This window comes from Xiphophorus hellerii, chromosome 21 (genome assembly GCF_003331165.1).
Source record: "Xiphophorus hellerii strain 12219 chromosome 21, Xiphophorus_hellerii-4.1, whole genome shotgun sequence".
NCBI lineage: Eukaryota > Metazoa > Chordata > Actinopteri > Cyprinodontiformes > Poeciliidae > Xiphophorus > Xiphophorus hellerii.
In genome coordinates, this window is record NC_045692.1 from 23,796,489 (window position 1) to 23,812,354 (window position 15,866).

At 38.5% G+C, this 15,866-nt stretch overlaps 1 non-coding gene across 1 annotated transcript; it reads right to left on the minus strand.

Moving 5' to 3' along the window:
* Positions 1-3,314: 3,314 nt before the first annotated feature.
* trnat-ugu (transfer RNA threonine (anticodon UGU)) lies at positions 3,315-3,386 on the minus strand. The gene has a single exon. It is a non-coding gene; the product is annotated as a tRNA-Thr (tRNA).
* Between the last annotated feature and the right edge of the window lie 12,480 nt (positions 3,387-15,866).

Below are 15,866 nucleotides of genomic sequence, written 5' to 3' on the forward strand. Positions count from 1 at the left end.
GTGGCCGGAAGACTTAAAAAAAAAAAATTAACTCTTAAAAGAAGATTTTCATTCCTTCTTCATAAACCAGCATTACATTTGAGAAACTTAAATCTGAAGCAGCCTGTACTCGGTCCTTTATGGATTTATGGATTGAAGAGTTGAATGAACTTTTTCTATAATCTGGCGCAGCGCATCGAGTCGTGGCACGTTGTCCCTTTTAAAGTAAAGTAAATTATTTTACCATGTTGTGTTCCAGATGTTGCGGTGATCTGCTTTAACTCGGAGGACTGCGTGCTGCCCTGCTCCTTCCGGCCCGGCCAGAACGAGACGGTGGAGTGGTTCCGACAGGGGGCGCTGGTCTACAGGTTCAACCGAAACGGCAGCAAGGAGACGTTCAAGGCGCCGCAGCTGGCCGATCGGGTCTTCGTCTCTGCGCAGCAGATTTCCAACGGGAACGCCACCCTGATCCTGAGGCGCAGCGCCCCGCAGGACAGGGGCATGTACAGCTGCCACGTCCAGACCTCCGCAGGGCAACACACCACCAAGGTCATCCTCAAGGTCGAAGGTCAGTCAGAGGAAGAAATGATGAAATATTCCTGCTGGATGAATCCAGGATGCGGATTGTTTGGTTCCTGCAAAGATCTGCAAAACTTTAAACAGCAGCGATCACAAGATTTGATTTTAATTAGAGAATAAATATGTTTTTAAGTTGTGATGGCATTTTCTCTGCTCACTTTATATTTCTTAGCCTGATGTTAAATGTAGGGAAGAGAGAGAATCTGGATGTAGTTCTCATCCAGATTCAAAAACACAAAATCTTGTCAAGTATTTTCATCTAGTTTCTAATGCAAATAAATTACTGCACCTGAAATAAGACAAAAATAACTTAGAAGTAACTTTTTAGAAACATATAGGAGCCTTTTTGAAGTCAAGAATTTCTTAATATTGATGGAAAATGACTAGTTTCACTCCTAAAACATGTCAATATCTGTGTCAAGTTTATTTATGTAGCATTTTTACAAACAGGATAAAACTGGACAGAGGTTTCAATAAAACGACAGAAAATGAAACTAAAACGTCACAACATGGGAGAAATAATCAGACAGTGGAACGAGTACTTTCTAAAATCAATATTGAGAAATTATTGACTTAAAACAAGCAGCTATATTTGACTTAAAAGTTACGTTAAGTTAGTTTTGTTTTGTTTTAAGTGTACTAAGATATTTGCACTATAACCAAACAAAAATACTTTGTAAGGTTTTCTGTTTTTGCAGTGCAAATGATAATAAATCTGGCTGCGTTTTACCTAAATGTTAAGAAACATAAATTATGTGTAGAGTAAATAGTAACTGTCTATTTTACCCTAATCATGGATCTAGTTAGTCCAATCGAGACCTTCAGTTTGTTCCCCTGTCGGTGGTTTCAGGGCTGCAGAGCAACAATGTTCCAGTAACTACAGAGGCTCTGTGTCTAAAATTAGCTTCATGACAATAATCTCATGTAGCTGTCAGGCTATATCAGGCCCTGACCTTTAGCGCCTATCAGCAGGACCTCTGATGGCCGTCCTGTTTGTGCTGCAGCTCCGATCCGAGGCCTGTTTCTGGAGCAGTCCCGCCTCAGCGGCTACGAGGAGATCAAATGCTTCGTGCCGGACGTGTTCCCGGCTCCGCGCGTGACCTGGGCGACGGAACCGCCCACCTTCGAAGACCTGCGGCCCGTCACCCGCAAGCACGCCAAAGAGAACGGTTTGTTCTCTGTGGACAGCCGGCTGACGAAGCTGAAGGGCCGACCCGACCTCATCTACATCTGCAAAATGACGACTTCCTACAGCCGGTCGACGTGGACCGCATCGCTCAGGGAGAGAGGTAGAAGGAGCAAAGACAAGTACAAACTTATAACTTTTTCACGTAAAAAGTACACAAAACACTGAGATTAAAATCCTCTTCTGTAAGAGGCAGCAACAAATACAACATAAAATGACAAGCTGTGAAACATCAGGAACATGAATCGGATTCAAGAACTTTTAGTTCGGATATAAAAGCACTAAACGAGATGAATTCTCAAAGTTTATTATTAAGTTATTTAAAATCTTAAGGTTCAAATCATACCCAGCAGACTTCAGGTTGTCCTCATTCACCAGGTTGTTATGGTGTTCCACAAGGTTCTGTCCTGGTCCAGTTTTATTCTGTTTCTTTCTAAAAGTTTCAGGAAACATAACACTGATGAACACAGCTTTATAAATACATTAAGCTGGACAACTCCAACCTGTTTCTCGGCTTATCTGACAGACTTTAAGTCGACAATAATATAAGTTTTTCAGTCAAACAGATCATGGCTCCAAAAAGCTTCTGTATTCATGAAACAGAAAGAAATAATGGCAGACCTGATAGTTTGAAACATTTATCGCTGCTTTAATCTCTGTTTTACAGAAATAGCAGGAACTGAGGGACGAGACCTGACCATTCTCTGCGCGGCTCCCACTTACCTGAAGAACCCGTCCCTTTACTGGACCTTCTCCAGAGGGGACAACTCCACCCTCATCCTCAGCTACAACAGCCAGTCGGACCGCCAGGTCTCTGCGCCGTCCTGGGACGGCCACCTGGAGCTGGACATCTACAAGGCCAAGTTCGGAGACGGCTCTCTGCGCCTGATGGACCCCAGACGCTCGGAGCACAGCGGCAGCTACGCCTGCGAGTTCTCCGAGAAGTTCAGCAGACACGTCGAACGCAGCCAAGTCACCATCAGCATCAGAGACTCTCATGGTAAATGAGCAGCCTGCTGCATCCTGCAGCAAAACTAAAACATGATTCCAGAACAAACTGGTAGAAGGTTTGTGTTTATTTTAGAAGATTTAAAATGGAAATATAAAAAAAAAAAAATCAAAATAACTCTTTCTTTTAACAATAGCCTGAAATTTACCAAACCAGCAGGTTAACTGCAACTATTGGATGGAAAAATGTTTTAAACAATTAGAGAAAATAAGGAGAGATGGTCCAATTCTCTCAACATTCATTTAAATCGAATTAAAAACTAGATTTAGGAGAACTGGTCTGAACTTATTATGGATTTTCTCCAACCTACAGAGTTAAAGAGTTACGTTTACTTGCATAGGACATTTCAGCAGCAAGGAAGTTCAAAGTGTAAATATCAGTTTCTGATTATGAAACAAGAAATAAACATAATCAATACACATCAGGCAGGTTGATCAATGTTCCATTTATTACTAAAAACTGCCAACGTTGTTCTTGTCCCAGGGTTAAATAAACCTTGACCTCATCAAGTTGCTTATTAAAGTTTCCTCAACCAGCCAGAGAAACTGAAGCAGCTGTTCCAGGTATGGATGGGAATCGAACCCACGATCTTTGGTTTACAAGACCAACGCCTTACCGCTTGGCCACCACACCCTGACAGCCTCTACACCAGAACTCACTGCTGACAGAATCTCCTCAGAATAATGAATCGGGTTGTTCAAAAATAAAGAAATTAATAAAATGTAGAACTCTTAAGGAAATAAAATGCATAAAAATCATGTAAAAGTTTCATTTTGTCAGTAAATATTTAAGACTTTAAATATTTTGGTTCAGAATGTTGAGAAGACAGAAATTTTACTTAAAATATTTGTTCAGAGGAATCACTGACATATTCAGAGCTCGTAAAAGCAATTTACTATAAAACCTTTTATCTGACAGAAAGTTGCTCTTAGCTGAAGTTCCCATTGAAAATAAAAACCTGAAAAGTGTGGCATGCACTTGTATTTAGCCCCCATTAGTGACCATGTTGCCAGATTGGATGGAGAGCTTCAGAAAACAAAAATGATACAGTTTTACGTCACATTCTCAATTGGATTCATGTCTGGACTTTGACTAGGCCATTCTACCACATCAATTTGCTTTAATGTAAAGCATCCTGCTGTAGATTTTGTACATTTTAAGGTTTTTTAGAAGCAGAAATGATTCTCTAGACATTTTTCCAGGATTTATCTCCATCCATCTTGCCAACGTCCCTGTTGCGTCGTTGCCGTTTCTTCTACTGTTTCCATTTTAATGAGTCTTTAAAACTTGGGATGTTGTTTTCTGATCTTCTGTGCAGCTTTCTCCCTGACCTGTCTGCTCTGTTCCTGGATGGGCTGAAAGTACAAATGATAAATCATGTCCGTCCTGCTGGCCGTTGTGTTGCTAAGCGTTGCTGCTTCTGTTGCGTCGCAGGGCAGCGCAGCGTGGAGCAGAAGCCGTCCTACTGGTGGATCCTGGGTGTGGTGGCTGCTGGTCTGGTTCTGGTTCTGGCAGGATTACTGGCCTTCCTGAAGCTCAAAGGTGAGACAGCAAATTAACCGAAAACACCAGAACATTCAGCCAGCTGCACAGTTTAGAGGAAAAACCAGCTTTGGTCTCGGCAGACATGTAATTTTGGTAAAAGCAGCTTTTCATAAGTTTGTCTGGTGCAGCAGAGAAAATGTGAAAATGACACAGAACTCTGCAGAACTTCACTGCAGATATTCAGTTCTGGGCTGAAAACTTTCATTCATACAGAAATTAAAACGACTGAATGATGAAAAAATACAGATAATAGAAAGAAGACAATTTTATTTTAGTTCTACTTTTAAACTTTTATTTTCTCCATCAGTTGTATTCTTTATGTATTTTTACTTTGTATTTTATAATTTCTCCATTTTCGTTACATGAAACTTGAATTGGTTCATGTCAGAGTGACTGAATCAGTAAAGGTCAAAGGTACAGAAGAAAATAAAAAAACACATTTTCAAAAACGAGAGGAGCATTTTCTGATTTTTAAATTTGATCAAATGAATCTTTTAACTTTAACTGATTTTAGGGTCACTAATAAAAAGTTTGTTTTTTAAATTCTTCACATTATTTTCTAACGTTGAAGGCAATGAAACAACAATGAATTGATTTTAGTTAAATTATTAAGATTTAACTGGATGCTGAAATAAAACCTGTGTGTGTGTGTGTGTGTGTGTGTGTGTGTGTGTGCGTGTGCGTGCGTGTGCGTGCGTGCGTGTGTGTGTGTGTGTGTCGTCGACTTCCAGGAAGAGACAAGAAGCCCAGAGGCCATGCTGATGAAGAGACGGAGCTGAACAGGGTCAAAGGTCAGTCTCCATAAACACAAACTGAACACGTATTTAAGAAAACCTCCACCAGATGGCGCCAGAGGACATCTGCTGTAATCTGCGCTGAAAGCCTCTAATCACGTGGTTTGTTATTTAATTATGGAGAAATTATGACTTAAAAGTAGCTTTTTACACTTTATAAAGTTTTACATTAACATCATCTTCTTCTGATGTCATCATCCATTTCTGTACATTAAGAAAACAAATGTAGCTTGATGCAAAGATGAACAAACATCAATTTAAACAGATTATTTTCAGTCATTTATTTTTTAATAAAGTGGTGAGATTAAACCAGAATTATTTAGGTTTTATGAAAACTATTAAAACATTAATAGAATAAATGTACAATGTTCTAAAATAAAGGCTTAAATCAATCTTTTATAAAGATTTCTTCTGCAAAACCACAAAATCTTATCAAGTATTTTTGATTTGGTTTCTAGAGCAAATATCTTAGTGCAAAACAAAACTATTTCATAAATAACTTTTCTGCAATAAATAAGAGCTTGTTTTAATCAATAACACCTTAGTGTTGATGAATAAGTTTTATTTCCACTGGCAGATTATTACAGTTATGGGAAAAATGTCTTAAGTTAAATAATCTGTCAGTGGAACTAGTCTTTAATTTGATTTTAAAAAATGAATTATTAACTTAAAACACGCTCCAATGTTTTGCTGAAAGTTACTTGTAAGTCAGTTTTTTCTAATTTTAAGTGTCTTAAGAAACAATAAAACACTTGGTAGGATTTTGTGTTTTTGCAGTGCGTAGTTCTTAAAAATGGAAAAACGACCAAAACCAAGCAGATAATTTAAATTAGAATGATGTTTTTTAAATTAATTTTAGCGTTTTGATGTGTTTCAGATGGAGACGCGTCCCAGTAACCAGCCGCCTGACCGAAGCATCACTGGACTGAAACTTTCTGCTTATTTTAAACTTTTCTCTGCCTTCAGAAGAAGATGAGCTGCTCTTCATCCTGCTGAGGCTCAAACTGGACAGTAAAGTCCCTAAAAGCTGCTTTTTAGTTTCTCATCAGGAGTTTTGGAGAATCTTTGAATGAAGTTCCTGGATTTATTTTTCTCTAATCTCTGGATGTTGCTGCAGCGAGTCCTGGCTCTGCTGCAGCTGTAGGGGGAATTTACTGGTGTAAAGAAAACCAGGAGCCCTAAAAATGATGGTTTAGAGGTTAAACTGGGGTTCTGTGGAGAGGAAATAAGTAGTCAGTATCATACACTGCAAAAACACAAAATCTCATTAAGCCTTTTGGTTCAGTTTCTAGTGCAAATATCTCAAAGAAATAAGTCAAATCTAAACAATAAGTAACTTTCCATATATAGCAGCTTGTTTTAAGACAATAATTCTTTAATATTGATAAAAAGTACCAGTTCCACTGGCAGATTATTTCACTTTTCCAATGTTATCAGTAGAATAATCTGTCAGTGGAGCTAGATCTTTATGTCAAAATAAAAAAAAAATACTGACTTAAGACAAACTCCTACATCCTGCTGTAAAGTTTAGTTTTGTTTTATTTCATTTTTACTAAATATTTACATTAAAATTAAACCAAAAATACTGGGTAAGATTTGTATGTTTTTGCAGTGCATCAACAGCAAATAACTCTCTAAACATCTTCACCCTGAATAAATCTAGATTTTATCCGCTATTGAAGATAAAAGCTAAAATAAAAGTCAGACTCAGACTGTAGAGGATTATTATGTTCATTTACTGAGTCTAAAGACAACAGAAACATGGAAGAAGATCGTTTTGGATCACTGACCTGGTGAAAGATGAAATCTGATGATGAAGCATCGCAGCATCACAGGTCCTCCACCGTGCCAGACAGGAGCCACAGGGAGCGTTTGCTGATTAAACCACACAGACGCAGTGAAAATGTCATAAGTTGATGTTCATTGATCCTCCGTTTGCTGCGGTTCTCTACCAGAGTCTTTAACATTTTACTCTTCCTCACTGCGCCTGGCAGCAACAGGAACTCAGGTCCGGTTTGCCGCTGGTTTTAAACTTTAACGTCCCTCTGAGTTCGGCAGGAAGACGTTTTCTCAGAAATGCCTTTGTGTGTTTTTATTTTAGTGCCTTTGGGGCAAAATGAGGTTAGAAATGCCCCTCAGCACTGATCATCTAAAAAAACACACGAATAAATAAAAATCACTTCGTTTGCTTTGATTTTCAGGCCAGTAAAATTAATCCCATCATACATTCTAAAATGTTTTGTGGGATTTTTACCCCACCTGATTAAATCTACAGATTTTCTACATTTTTCATCTTTAACAGAGGAGATATATATTTTATACTGAAGGTGTAACCTGCCTTTTAAACGTGTCATGAATAAAGTTTTTATTAAAACAAACAGAATCAGTTTTGTTGTGACTTCATTGGTTTTTAGGAACAGATTTTTTTAATCTGTGCATAAGATGAGCTCATGATGCAGATTCACCTCCACCTGAGTTTCATTATTATTACTTCTGGGTTCGGCATTTTGAGTCATCTTGCCAGGTTTCATGTTTTGTTTAATGATTTTCCAGTTTTATGGTTTGGACTCATCTGACTGTCACATGTTCGTCTCTCCTGGTTTTATTTTTTTCATGTCTCTTCTCGGTTTCTGCTCCTCCAGTTTAAACTGCCTGCTGCTAAATCTTCTGCTGGTTTTCTTGCTTTTTTCTGTTTGTCATGGTTTGAAATTGGACTCTGGAACTAAATTTGTTATTGACCTTTGACCTCTCAGTCTCTGTTCATTATTGTTTTCTGAACCCCAGGCTGGTGAGGTGTGGTATTATAGATGAAAGGGTGAATTTGATCTCTGGTGTTCTCATACAGGAAAACTTTCACACAAATACGGAATAAACAAAAACAACTTATTTCTAGAACATGATTTATTCACAAAATATTTCAACTGCCAGCTTAGAAAACAACAAAATCTTTAATTAGGCTGGTAACATTCAACAGAGCAAGTAAAGACAAAGAAACACATGAGGAATACTAATGTACAGCAACAAAAGGAACAAATTTGAGAATAAAACAATGCGGTGATGTCATAGCTCACTATAAATATACATATAAATATAAATATATATATGTTTAGAGAATTGTGAATGTGCAATCAGAGCAATAAATGTGAACTCTGGTCCTCCAAACCTCAGACTTGGCCTGGTTGAAGTGAACTCTGGTTTGGATTAAAAGCACATGTGAACGCCAAGTGTAGCTGCTGTCATGACAACTGCATCAGGTTTATTGTTTGTTGATGTTTGATTTAAGGTGGCAGTAGTTAAAGTTTATTTAATATTAAACATTAAGTTTAAATGTGTGGTAGTTTTAGTAAATGTGTGTTGATGCTCATTAAGTTCGGTTAAGTGTACATTCAAATGTGGGGGAACCTTTTATTTCGTTCCGCGGACCATGTGTTGCCTGGGGAAGCATTAGCCGGCGCACTGAGAGCCACATGGGGATTCAAGCTGAAGAAGCTGAAACTTTATTCCTCTGGAGTCAATGCGGCTAATGAGGTACGGTTTTGTTTACTTGTATCTTTTATTTATGTAAATCCTCCATTTATTGTGAACTGATTTGGGTTTGTGTTACCTTTTGTTTTTTGTTCTGACGGCATTTTTTGGGGACTTTGTAAAACGTGTCCACAATAAATGGCTGTTGAAACCAAGAACTGCGTTAAGCCTTGATTAAACTCGAGAGGAGTAACATCTAGTGGACCGGAGACTGTTCCAAAAGCAGGAAGTGGACCACAGCGCAGGGCATTCTGGGTAAATACAACCAAAACAAACACTCTAGTGTAGCTCTAGCGGTAGAAATGTCTTGTTGTCTTTTACCAAAGACAAAACAGAAATCCTCTGAAACATGATGTAACTACATTTTTCTTTATATTTGGTGAAGAAGGACGTTTGATGCAGTTTTGTGAAACGTTTGATGCAGGAAGAACCACTGTCGTTTCCTTCAGTGGTTCTTGGTGCAGCGCCCCCTCAGGCCAGGAGGGGAACAGGCTGGTTTAACTCAGAACCACAGCAGCTGGAGGTGGAGCAGAAGTTGCAGGTTTGGTCTTCAATAGAACCGAGTCCACCGGATATTAACCTTTTAAAACACAGGAGTCTGAAACTGCAGGCTGCAAGGGAAACTTTTGGACGTATTTCTGCTCCATAGAAGTGTTAGAGGATGAAACACTGTTACAGGTTGTAAATGAACAACTTTTAGTTGTTCATTTACAACCTGTAATAAATGAAATGATTGAATCAGCTGGTCATTGGATGCCACTACAATATCTACAATAAATAAATATGTTGAACAATTTACCTAAACCTCTATATTTAATAAAGTTTACTATCCATACTTCTGTTTTCCTTGTTTACAGTTTGATCAGGCTGTAAGCGTTAGGGTGAGGGTCAGATTACTGCCATGCCATACTGATCATTCCAACCAGTCTAAATATAACTTCACAGTTGCAAATGGTCCCAACACAGTCAATAGTGCCAATAGTGACCGAAATAAACTCAAGATTTTAGTTTGTGAGGAAAATAAAATATAATGAATCAGTTTAGCTCCAGTTTAAAAAATATTTGTGGGAGGAGAAGTCCTGCCCTGTCAGCTGTTGAGTAATTTATTCCAGTCTGACAAGGTCAGAGAGCGGAGACGAGCCAACATGTTCGCGTTCATTTTCTTGATTTTTGGGTTTTTTAACTGGACTTTTACATCAGCAGGTGAGCGTCACTTTTACACTCTTTCTTTTCTTGATATGATATTTTTATCCTCATGTTGTTGTGGTAGATTTCACTTTAAAAAGGAGAAAAGCAAAGTAAAACCAATAAGTAATGTGACTAAATCTCTGTTTTTATTCACCCCAAGGTGTTTAAATAAAATGCTTTTAGCCTTCAGATGCTAAGAAACTGTAGAGAAGCAAAAAGTTTTGGACATTTTAAAAATAACTTTCATACGCTGGACACATGAAACTTTGACCTGGAAATGTCCACGTATCTAATCTCTGTAAATATTTGACAGCTGTCTGGGACAAGAAGTTTAAAGAAAAACTAACTTTAAAATGTTAAAACTAGTTTTGTTGTATCAAAGGTGGAGGCTTAGTTTCTGTTTTTTTTCTTGTCTTACTGGATGAGTAACATTCTCATATGAAGTTTTGCTTCATCATCTATCTATCTGTCAATCTTTACTTTTGTTTTCTTATTGGCTCTGGATGTGCATGGTAAATACTCAATAATTACTTCAAATGTGTCTTTCTTTACAGCCATTTCTTTCTTTATTCTGTCATATAAAACCCAGAATCATTAATATGTAATGATTAATCAATTGAATATCTAAATATCATGATGTGTATTTGCAGAAACATAATGGGTTTTTTTCTACCAGTTCTGCACATTTAGAGATTAAAAACTCTTCTAATGTTTCTTTACAAAATAACTCCAGTTCAGTCAGATTGAACAAAGTACATTTGGAAACATCAACTGTTTCAAGTATCAACACACATCTTAAGAAATCACTGATTCATTCATTCATCTAAACCAGAGGTCTCAAGCTGCAGCCGTCCAGGACCAGAATCCTGCAGCTCTTACTGTTTCCTCGAGAGCAGAAGGCAGCTAATCAGTGTTGACCAGCAACAGGTGGGGGAGGGAGCATATGTGATCAGTGAAACTGCAGAAATTGGATCAGTCCTCGGTTCGATTCCCTTCCTCGGGATGTTTGCTGCATGTCTTCCTCCAGGTCTCTCACTGCCAGTTTGAAGGCCGTGAATCTTAAAAATGAAAAGAAAAGTGACAAACCAGGGGATTTCAGAACCTTCCAAACCTTAACTGACATTTCTTGAATTCCTACTTATGCTCAACCTGAACTGGAGAAGCTTTTCTTCAACAACACATACAGCATCTATAGCATCTACAGCATCTACAGCATCTATAGAATCTATTGCATCTACAGCATCTATAGAATCTATTGCATCTACAGCATCTATAGCATCTACAGCAGGGCTCTCAAACTCCAGTCCTCGAGGGCCGCTGTCCTGCAACGTTTAGATGTGCCTCTGCTGCACCACCTGAACAGAATAATTAGGTCATTAAGGCTCTGGAGAACTGATCTACACAAGGAGGAGGTCATTAAGTCATTTCATTCCAGTGTTTTGTACCTGTGGCACATCTAAAAACATCAGGACTGCGGCCCTTGAGGACTGGAGTTTGAGACCCCTGATCTATAGCATCTATAGCATCTACAAACCTTGGGGTGAACTAACTACAGCGAACAAGTAGAAACAGACATTTATCTGACTGTTTGATGTTACTCAGCCTTAAAAAAAGTTGATGTTTTACAGTGACCAGCCCCACCATCTTCTCCTTCGTGTCTTTCAGATACTGATGTCTCCTGCCAGTTCAGAACCGATTGCATCCTGCCCTGCTCCTTTAATATTGGCAATGAGGTCGTCATCCACTGGATCCTTAAGCCAGGAGATATCCAAGTACATTCCTACTACTACAACAAGGATCAGCTGGGTCTGCAGAACCCGCGGTATGAAGGCCGGACTTCGCTGTACCCTGAGCAGTTGGGTAGGGGCAACGCCTCGCTGCGGCTGAGCAACGTGAGCGTTGAGGACGAAGGCAGATATCAATGCTACACCAGCACCGTCAACGGAAACAAGGAGACATACATCCAGTTAAAGGTTTATGGTACGAAAACATTCAAACACTCTCTTCTCTCTACACTCAGCTGCATTTAAACTTGTCTTTCCTAATGCAGAGTGACTCTGACTCAAAGACTAAAGTCCATCATCATGATAATCTGTGACACACCTTAAAAGCTGCTCGTCTACATTTCTAACATAGTTAGGTGTAGTTTAAGTCCTTTAAAGGTGATCTATTATACTTCCTTTTACAGGGTAAGGCACATCTATGGCCTATACAAAACACGTTCATTCCATATTTTTGCACAAACTCATTCTTAGATAATGAGACTTTAGTTTCAGAATGAGCTGTTTTAGGGCGTCTGTCACTTTAAATCCATATAAGCTGCTGGCCACGCCCCCATCCTAACCTTTACAGTCACTTTGTGAAACTGGCCCCAAATAGTTGCTCTATTCTGGATGGTAAATCAACAACAAAACACTTGTTTGTCCAGCAGCCATTATGCAGCGGTAGAACCAGCTGACCAAATGTGCTGTTGTGCCACTTGTGTTGCTAGGTAACGGGCTGGGCTCGGCTGGGGTTGCTAGGTAACGCTGCAGTGCCTACTACATGTGACTTAATATCTTGGAGATTTTTGAAAGGGCTCATTTTCCAGACACTAAGAAACATTATAATAACTTATTGCCAAAAAAGAGCTTGGGCTGTTTTTAGAAGCAGCAGAGACCCGAATGGAATCATAAAAACGTGCAAAATGTGAATTTTTTTTATAATAGGTCCTATTTAAAATAAGACTGAAAAAGGAAAAATGGAGGCAGATGAGTCCAGTACAGCACTTCTATGAAGCATTAGTACAATAAAAAGTCAATATTTTTAGCTATTACGTTTTCATAGAAACAGAAAGAGAAAGTTGGTGTTTAGTTAAAGGCTGTAGTTTAATGATTTGATTTTCACTTAGGAGTCATAATTATCATTTCCAAGTAGAAAAAATCCAAAAAAGGTAAATTGTTTGTCAGAAATTCAGTGAAAACATGGAGGTTCCTCGCTCAGCTCTCACTCAAAATCCAACATGGCTGCTGCGTGTCTGAAACAAACTGTTTACACTTCTGACAGTTTGTTTCTCATTAAATCATTTCGAACAGATATTCCAACACGTCTGTAATTAAACATGCTTCTTTGGAGACTAAATACATAAAATCCAAGGAAAATATTTTACTAGCTGACATTGCTAATAGAAGCTAACTTGTTAGCAAGCACACAAATTACTCTGCTTACAGTTGACACTGATGTATACATGCATGTATTTTTAAAGATGTTTTCACTTGTTCCTGTGAGTTGTTTTAAAGTATTTCATAGGTAAAGTCGGATTGGATGGAATAATTAGCTTTTCCCTCTGGGTGTCGCTGGTTTCACTGGGTTTGATATTTTCTCCAGATTCAGAAGGAAATAAAAAATGGCCACCAGAATTAGATTTTCGTTGAGACAGTTTTTGAAATGGCTGCATTTCTGTCTAAATCAACAATAATTAGCTCAAAATCCCATTTCATTATGTTGTAAAGTTAATTAACTTTCAAACTGCTGACACCTCATTGAGCTCAGTGAGCAGCTGAAGAATCAGAGGTTCGGCATTTTTTAGTCAGTAACTGGTGAGAACAGCAACAAGTTTGAAACTTCATGTTACAAAATAGGTTTGGATTTGAGATAAAAATGTTTGTGTTCAGATTGTTGTGACCTCGGTCAGCACCTGGACAGAAACGCTGCCAGAAGAGACTGATAGTTTTGTTCAAGGATGTGAACTTTAGAGCTGATACTGCAAAACCCTGAAGTCTGTGGAAAGTTGCTAATCTTACAAAAACTGAGAGGTTTTATTAAAACAACAATTGACACAGGAATAAAAGAAATAAACTGATAGACCAAATAAAACTCCAAGTGTGATTAATAATTCAGAACGAAAGCAGGAAACAACATGAGGCCGAAATTTAGGAGTAAAACACGCAACAGAGTTAAAATTTTATCTGGGTGAAGGATGGCACATGAAGAATGTGGGATTACAACTTTTTAAATTCCTCAGGTTTCTCCTCAGGCCTTAAAGTGAAAGAAGAAAACTTTTAACATCAGAGGAAAACTCCCTGTTCTGGCCAGAGATCAGTCATTTCACAATTACTTAAGAAAACTCCTCCTGTGTGTCCCGTCCTTCATTACTAATAAACCAAAAAAACAAAACAAAACAAAGATTAAGCTTAAATGGTTAAAATGTATTTCAGGAATAAAACAGAAAGTAATTCTTTCCTGAAACTATGACAAAACTCCTGCGTAATGTCAGGCCATCTGAAATATTTCAGGTAACTCAGGTGAGAAGATTCTTTCACTTCCAGTTATGATCTGCAGCTGATGGTGTTCATCAGGCTCCATCTTTACTACTTTTCATTCTCCATATCTATAATGTTGACATTATAGATAAAAAAACTGTAGTTATGTCTGTGATTTTATTCTTGTAATTTATTAAAATGTCATTTTCTTTGTCAATTTGTTAAGTTTCTGGGTAAATAATTATAAATAATACCCAGACAATATGGCATCAAAATAAATAATAAACCGTCAGTAAATCAATCTAAACCACAGAAAAATATATTGGATGTAACTCAAACTATCTCTTTAGTGGTTTCCATGGAAACCAAGTTCGGTCCAAATGTGATTTTTTTTTTCCAAACGCCAAATTATTTACTTCCTTCGACAGAGTGACTGGAAACGAAGTCACAGTCTGAGACGCTCTGAGAGCGATGAGTAGGACTCATACATGTGGAAAAACTTTAAAAAAGACTGAAAACATTTATTTAAGAAACCAGGAAGTAAAGGATGGGAAAGAAACAATGATGGAGATTTCCTCCATGTACCGGTTCAAACCAGAACAGAGAAAATATGAGTTAAACTGCATAAAATACAGAGAACTGAATATGGCAACACCTGACCTGATAAAGACAAAATGTTGCATCAGGGAAGCACATCACCATCACAGGTTAATGTTTCCATAAATAGACCTGCAACTATTCACTCAGGTTTAAATGTGTTTCGTTTCAGCTCCGATTAAAGACGTCACCATCAAGAAGTTGGAGAATAATCTCACCTGCAGTTCAGACGGGATCTACCCAGAACCCAAACTCACCTGGACCATCGGCTCCCCATATGATCCACCGGAAAAACCCAACATATCGAGGACTGAGTCTCAACTTTACAGCATCAGCAGCTCTATACCTTATAACCTCAACGCCCATCATAATGCTGCAACCTGCAGCATCACCACAACGAAAGACCAGAAGAAAGCGACTTTACTGGAGGAGGGTAGGCGGAAATGTTCCTTCTAGAAGATGGAGTTCATGTTTCTGGTGAATATACGCGTTTAGCCTTTTAATCTTGTGTGTTTATTTACTTTTAGCTCTAAGAAACTGTTCAGCCACAGAAACAACAGTTGAGTGTCAGAGTTTGGACGCTCCTCCGGATCGGATCGTCTGGAGATTCAACCATGTCGACCTCATCCTGACACGGCGCCGAGGTGAAGCGTTTGAGGCGACAGCGGGGTGGAAGAAGCATGTGAAGGAGGTTTCATCACAAGGAGCCCTGACACTGATAGATCTAAAGCTGGAACATGAGGGAACGTACACGTGTGAATCCGTTAACACCAAGGAAACCGCCATAGCAACCACACCGCTACATTTAGTAGAAGGTAAGATCCAGGAACGTCCAGATTATTGCTCCTAATCTCTGGTTTATAATTAGAAACAAGAAGAAAAGATTTTAAATCCGTTTTCACACCTGTGGTTCATCCAGAACCTGCCATTAAAACCAGGTGCCATCTAAATATGTCTGGAGTGGAGAACCAGATGGAAAACAGGAAACAGGAAACAGATTCTGAGCCAGTAGAAAACAGAGAAAATCATCATCTGTAGTTTGTTTCTATAGATGTAGCAGGCAACCACAACTAAAACATATTTTCACTTTTGGTTTTATGTTTTATGTCTCTGTATTAAACAGAATTTGTGTAAAATTTGCAAATGTTTCTCTTTGTTATTTTTTCTTCTCTACTGTAGATGGAAGCACTTCAGTCGTTGTTGCTGTAGTGACTGCAGTAATC